Genomic DNA, 7,750 nt, shown 5'->3' with positions numbered 1-7,750 from the left:
TACACAAACATACAGAGGAAGACTTTGAAGAGCAATAAAAGATTTTTAGAAATGCTTAAGGAAGTGAACCTTAATTTCGTAGCTTCAGGTGAGCTAGTTCATCCTCGTTGGCCTGTCCCCGCCTCTCCAGACACAGACTTGTGCTTCCAGCAGCAGCAGCTGCGGAGAGCAGTGGCATGTGTCCTGTGACTGCCAGCTGACTGACTGTTCTATGCAGAGCACGTGGTTCTGTGGCTTACAGTTCCCAGCAGCCTAAAGGACCACAGCTGTGTGCTTCGCCATGTCAGCCTTGCTGCATGTTACACGGATGTTTAGAAATCCTATCCCTGGTTACAACAAGGGACAAACATGACAGAGGATTTGTTTCCTAAGGGCCTCTTCAGTTTTCTTTAAGAAAATGATTTTAGCTGGGTGGTGGTAGCACACGCCTTTAATCCCAGCACAGGCACTAAGATCAACAATTCATTATCTTTCCTCTACTGTCACCTCCCTGAAAAATAAAAGGTACTTGTTCATCGTCTATTCTATCTCTGGGATGCAGCAGACAGTCAATGGATATAATCTAGACTGATTCATGCAGACCCTACACGAGTCTCACTAAGTGCGTGCATATATGATAGTGATGGACATTTTAGCTTTCAGATTCTAAAAGATTTGATAAAAGTTTAAAATTGCTTTTTAGCATTTTATTTCTTCTTTGTTGGTTTTGTTTTTCAAGACAGGGTTTCTCTGTGTAGCTAGCCCTGGCTGTCCTGGAACTCAGAGACTGTCCCGCCCCTGCCTCTCAAGTGCTGGGATTAAAGGAATAATGCACCACCAGGTCTGTCTAAAAATAGAGCGTTTACATGTAACGTATTTTCCTAAAAGTTATTTTCAATTTATTGAGATGATGTGCAATTATAGAGTGATGAGGAGCTTTAGGGATATGTGGGATCTCAGAGCAACTTATGAAACCTTTAGAGTAGTACAGGTATCCTAGATACGTGCAGTATCCTAGAGACATAATCTCCCTGTTGCTCAGGCTGGCCAGGAACTCACTTTTAGCCCAAGCTGATCTTGAACTCAATTCTGCCTCTGTCTTCAAAGTGCTGGGATTACAGGCAAGGCATTCACCATCACACTGGGCCTGGCTTAGAACATTGGTTCAGTCAAGCCATTTTAGCTCTGAGATGAAATTACACTAATTTGAGGGCAATGAAAACTATTGTTTGATAGGTGTAAATGGAAGTTTCTCTGTCCCACCCTGTCCTGCAACTGCTTCTAAATAATCACTCAGATGCTTAATATTAATTACAGAGTATTTGACCTATAGTTCAGGCTTATTACTAACTAGCTCTTACATTTAAATTATCCCATTTCTATTCATCTATATATTGCCACATGGTTCTTGTTTCTTGGGCATCTGGCTTGTATCTCTCTTGACTCTACCCTTCTCCTTGTATTCATACCAATCAATGAGAACAACATATATTCACAGTGTACAGAAAGGTTATCCCACAGCACATAAACATTTAAATATTTATTTTTCTGCTTTTTAAATCTGTACTAAACCAGGTGGTGGTGATGCACGCCTTTAATCCCAGCACTCAGAGGCAGAGGGATCTCTGTGAGTTCAAGGCTAGTCTGGCCTACAAGAGCTAGTTTCAGGACAGGCTCCAAAGCTACAGAGAAACCCTAGCTCGAAAAAGAAAAATCTACGTTTCAAGTATTATTTACTAAATTTTTATATTGGTTGTGGATTTGGGTGACATACCATGGTTGCTTTTACTGCAGTTACTTAGAAGAGGAGCACAAATTTATGCCTCTCTAGGCACTAGGGACTCATGGTGCACATACATAGACATGTGAGCATCATACGGTGCACATGCATAAACATGTGAGCGTCACGTACATGTATAATAAGTAAAATAAAAAAACACTCGAAAAGAACTGCTGGGCATGGTGGCACACGCCTTTCATCCCAGCATCCGGAAGCCAAGACAGACAGGTATCTGAGTTCCAGGCCAGCCAAAAGGGCTACACAGACAAACTTTGTTTCAAAGAAAAAAAAAAAACAATTTAACAATGCAATTAAATTGTAGATGGAAAGCTGGAGAAGCTCATACTGCTCTTCTAGGACCTAGGTTTAGTTCCCAGCACACACATGGCAGTTGGCATCCTTAACTCTAGTTTCAGGATATCCAACACCTTCTGACTGCCTCAGGACCAGGTCTTCATGTGGTAAAGATACACATGTGTAGGCAAAACACTCAAAAAATAAGATGATCCGTGATAGCCGAGTGGTGGTGGTGCAGGCCTTTAATCCCAGCTGTAACATGAAGGGCTGTTTGCTTGTTGGGGGTTTCTGTCCCACCCGGTACTCCTCAGCCAACAAGCCCCAAAGAAAATTACACGGAGATCTCTATAAGTTATAAAGCTGATTGGCCCATTAGGTCAGGCTACTTATTAGCTCTTGTAGCTTATATTAACCCATTATTCTTATCTATGCTAGCCACTTGGTTCGGTACCTTTCTCAGCAGGGCAGCTCACATCTCGCTTCTTTGGAGTCTGGGCAGGAGTGGGAGGAATCAACTTCCTCCTTCCCAGAATTCTGTTCTCATTGTATCATTTTTACTTTCTGTTTGGTTTTCCCACCTATACTTCCTGCCTGGCCAATCAGCGTTTATTTAAAACATGATTGACAGAATACAGACAATTCTCCCAGACCACCCAGCACTCAGGAGACAGAGGCAGGGGGATCTCTGTGAGCTTGAATTGGTCTACAAGTGTAACACAGAGAAACCCTGACTCAAAAAAAAAAACATGAAGGAGGAGGAGGAGGAAAAGGAGGAGGAGGAGGAGGAAGAAGAAGAAGAAGAAGAAGAAGAAGAAGAAGAAGAAGAAGAAGAAGAAGAAGAAGAAGAAGAAGAAGAAGAAGAAGAAGGAGACTTCCTTTAATATCCAAATAGTCAAATAATGACCTATAATGACCTATAATACCCCTACCCCTGGACTGGAGAGATGGCTCAGAGGTTAAAAGCACTAGCTGCTCTTCCATTTCCTGAGTTCAATTCCCAGCAACCATATGGTGGCTCATAACCAGCTGTAGAGAGATCTGAGTGAGATCTGGTGCCTTCTTGCCTGCAGGCATTCATAATAAATAAATATTAAAAAAAAAAAAACCAACAACCAACTCTGCCCCTTAAAAAGCCTGGTCTACAAAAGCTAGTTCCAGGACAGGCTCCAAAATTACAGAGAAACCCTGTCTCAAAACAACAATAAAAAAAAAAAAAAAAAAAAAAAAACCCAACAACAAAACAGCCCCTGGACTGAATAACATGTCTCAAGTGAGCAAAATCAAAAGGCTTTTGTGTTGGGTTTTGGGGGTTTTGTTTGTTTGTTTTTTGGTGTTTTTGTTTTATTTTACTTTGTTTTCTGAGATAGGTTTTCTCTGTATAACAGTCCTGACTATCCTGGAACTTGCTTTGTAGACCAGGCTGGCCTCAAACTCACTGAGATTCATCAGCCACTGTCTCCCAAGTGCTGGAATTAAAGGAGTGCACCACTACCTCCCGGCTTTTGTGTTGTTTTTAACTAAGTTGTTCTAGTTACCAATAAAGACTCAGGAGTCAGATGTTGGGCTGAAAGCCTGTTTGTTCACAGAAGCCGAGAAGCAACCTTCCTTTTTGGCCAGAGACACACTAAGAGAGAATCTCTCCACACTGTCCCAACCCAAAAGACCGCCAATCTCGAAGTCCCTCCCTACTCCTTCCTGTGCGTCTGTCTGTCCATATTCCTGGCTCCTCCATACTATCTTTGGCTAATTCTTGTCAACTAGTTGTTGACTCTGACCCTTGATCCAAGGCTGATTTTATTAACAAAGTCTCCAGTTTTACAGTGCGATCAAATATCCTGCAACACCTTTGTTTCTACATCTTATTATTTAATGCTATTTGGCAAGACATTTGGAAATGTCTTATAAAGAATTAATGTGGGGGATGGGGAGATGGCTCAGAGGTTGAGAATACTGACTACTCTTCCAGAAGCCTCAAGTTCAATTTCCAGCACCCACATAATGTCTCCCAACCATCTGTTGCTCCAGTTGCAGGAGACCTGGGGCCGTCTTCTGGCCTCTGGGCACTGTATGCATATGGTATACAGATATCCATGCAGCCAAAATAAACACACACATAAATGTAAAAGGGGGGGGCTGGAGAGATGGCTCAGCGGTTAAGAGTACATACAGCTCTTCCAGAGGACTCAGGTTCAATTCTCAGCACCCACATGGCAGCTCACAACTGTCCACAATGCCAGTTCCAGGAGATGCAGTACCCTCGCGCAGATGATATATTCACAGGCAAAACACCAATGCACGTGAAATAAAAATAATTTTAAAAGTTATGTGCAAAAAAAAAAGTTATGTGCATTGGTATTCATAAACATCTCGAAACTATATAAAAGGGTAGAATTCTAATAACATTTCCATCCTGTATCTGTCAGAGAACTATTATACACTATAGAAGATATTGCATCATGAGTCTAAAGATGGGGGTGTAGTATATGAATCTAGTGATTCAATATACACAAAGGTCTGGATATTCTTTCCTTTCTTCCTCTAGGCTGGCTTTGAACGAATGGGCAGCTATGACTTTAAGGATGATCTTAAACTTGAGCGCTAGGATTTCTCGAGCTACAGAGCTCTGGGATTACAAACATGCCCCCACAGCACTCAGCAAGCTCCCTACCAGCCGAGCTGCATCAACCCAGAAACCCAAAATCTAACATTTCCTTTTTTCTGACCAATGCTGATTTTATTTTAATAGTTTTGTAATGTACATGCATGTAAGATTAGACTAAAAATTAATATGACAAACTACAATATATTAGGTAAGCACTTTATTATCATTTTAATAATAAAACAATTATTTTATAATAAAATATAATAAAAATAATAGCTAATAAAATATGTAATAAAAATAGCCCATGTCTTTTTTAGTTTTCCTTTTTCTTCTGTGTGTGTGCATGCGCACTTCTGTGCCCATGTGTGTACATGTGGAGGCCAGACCAGGATGTTGTGTGTCTTCCTCTATTGCTCTCTTCCTTGTTGCCTTGAGACAGGGTCTCCCACTGAACGGGAAGTTCATGGTTTAGGTTAGGCCAGCTGACCAATGAGCTTTTAGCATCCACTTGTCTACCTACAATTTTGCAGTTACAGGCTCTGGCAGCCATGTTTAGCTTTTTATGTAGGTGCTGGGAATTCACATTCAGGTCTTCATGCTTGCAAAGTAGTTTTATACATAGTTTTAGTTTATACAGAGGAGTGTTTGAGTGTTTTGTCTGCATGTATGTATGTACATTGCTTGTGTGTGCCTAGTGTCTGCGGAGGCCAGAAGAGGGTGTCAGATGCCTAGAAACGGGAGTTTACAGATGGTTGGGAGCCACCATGCAGGTGCTGGGAACTGACCCCAGGTCTTCTGAAAGAGCACTCAGTGCTCCTGACCACGATGTCACCCCTGTAGCCTGCTGTCCTCTCATTTTCTATCACCTTTTACTACTGGGGGGTGGGGGTGTCAAACTTCTTTGAATTACCTACTTGAAAAAAGCTCTTATCAAGATCTACATAGCCAATACAAATTTTTGTAACTCAAGGAAACTTATGAGTCAAGATATGTTATTTTTGTAGAAACTATATATCTCAGGGCAGTGGTGGCGCATGCCTTTAATCCCTGCACTCAGGAGACAGAGGCTGGTAAATCTCGAAATTTGAGGCCAGTCTGGGCTATGGAGCTAGTTCCAGGACATCCAAAGCCTCTATATCTCTTAGCATTCTATTGCTGTGAAGAAACACTGTGACCACAGCAACTCTTCTAAAGGAAACATTCCATTGGTACTTGCTTACAGTTCAGAGTTCATTGCTATTGTTATGGTATTGGTCCCTTTAAGAGACAAGCCATGCCCACTCCCTCCCCCATCCGCTGAGGCAGGCTGATCTCCAGCTTCCGGCCTGAACTCTCTCTCTTTTCCATCTTCCTCTCGGAGAGGCAGCTTCGCTTCTGCTTCTCTCCCCACTTCTCTGCTTCCCTCTTTCTCTGTCTCTCTGTCTCTCTCTCTCTGTCTCTCTCTGTCTCTGTCTCTCTCTCTCTCTCTCTCTTTCTCCCCCCCCTTCACCCTTCCTCCTCCATAACCCCCTGAATAAACTTCAACCTCACCCTGCATGTCGTGTCTATCCATGTTTCTGTCTTGGCCCGCCCGCCATGTGTCTCCTGGGACCAGCCATTGCTCAGGGACCAGCAGCCGTCTCTGCCTGGGGCCCACTGCCTGCCGCCACATGGCCCGCCACCACCATTTTGGACCTACAGCATTTCTGCTGCCTACCGCTGCGGGGATCTTGCAGCATTTTTTAAAAAAGAACAACAGCTATCACGGTGGGACGTGGTGGCGTGCAGGCGGACGTGGTGGTGGAGCAGGAACTGAGACTTCTCAACCAGATGCAGACGCAGCAGGAAGAGTGAGATACCTGGCCTGGGCTTCGGAAACCTCAAAATCCACCCACAGCGACACACTTCCTTCAACAAGGCCACACCTCCTAATCCTTTCAAATAGCACCACTCCCTAAGATTTCAAACAGATAAGCCCATGGGGGGGGGGGGGGACATTCTTATTCAAACCACAGAATATTCTCACTAAGATTTGTCCCTGGGATGCTTTCTGCTGCTCTAAAATATCTGCGTTAGAGGTCAGATAATGAGATCAGAGATCAGTTAGTGGTGTATTCAAAGCATTTCAGGTACTAGGAAATACTTTCAACAGACACAAATATATTCCCTTCTTAATAGCTTTAAACAAGGTCAGGCCGAGCAGGGTGGGCAGTGGTGGTGCAGACCTGTAATCCTAGCACCCAGGAGGCAGAGGCAAGAGAATCTCTGAGTTCCAGGCAGCCTGGTCTACAGAGGGAGTTCCAGGACAGCCAGGACTACACAGAGAAAGCCAGTTTCAAAAAATCAAAAGCAAACCAAACCAAACAAACAACAAAAAAGAAAAGGTGAGACAGTACAGGTTTACTGGGCCTTTGAAGATAGAGTTAAGTCCAGTTTGCATTTATGGCAGAGTAAAGTGAGTTTCGATTCTAGCCCTTTGTGATAACTCACTTTTGGGGTCTCTGCTGTAAAGAAGCAAGATTTCTCTCCCTCCCTACTTCCCTCCAGGATTGACGTTTGAGAGAACCAAATCCATTAACCATTTGAGCAGGCGAAAGCTCAGAACTGAATGTCCGCAGTGGGTTAGGCCAGGCTGAGATAAAGATCATGAATAACCAGTTTGTCGAGAGATAAAAGGAGGAGCCCTGTGACAATTAACCTCATCAACTTGACTGTGTTCGGGAGCAGCACAGAAACACTCCTCTGCCTGCGTCAGGAAGATTTCAAGAAATATTTAATTAATGGAGGAAGGCCACCCTAAACTTGGGTGGAGCCATCCCATGGGTTGAGGGTCCTGGAAGGAATGAAAAAGAGAAAGTCAGCTGAACACTACTGCTCACTCTTCTGCTTCCTGACTGCATTCAACAAGCCACCTTACGCTCTGGCTGCAGCGTCCTCCCATGCTCTGGCTGCAGCGTCCTCCCATGCTCTGGATGTAATGCCCTCCCCCATGCTCTAGCTGCAGCGTCCTCCCTACCATGATGAACTATATCCTTAAGCTGTGAGTCAAAATAAACCCTAATCTTCTTTAATTTTTTTTTTTAGGTTTTTTTTTTTTTTTTTTTTTTTTTTCT

Source organism: Alexandromys fortis, unplaced genomic scaffold (assembly GCF_014885135.2).
Source record: "Alexandromys fortis isolate MF-2015 unplaced genomic scaffold, M_Fortis_MF-2015_v1.1 scaffold_82, whole genome shotgun sequence".
In the NCBI taxonomy this organism is placed as follows: Eukaryota; Metazoa; Chordata; class Mammalia; order Rodentia; family Cricetidae; genus Alexandromys; species Alexandromys fortis.
The sequence above is the reverse complement of the archived record's forward strand: the minus strand, read 5'-3'. Positions refer to the sequence as shown.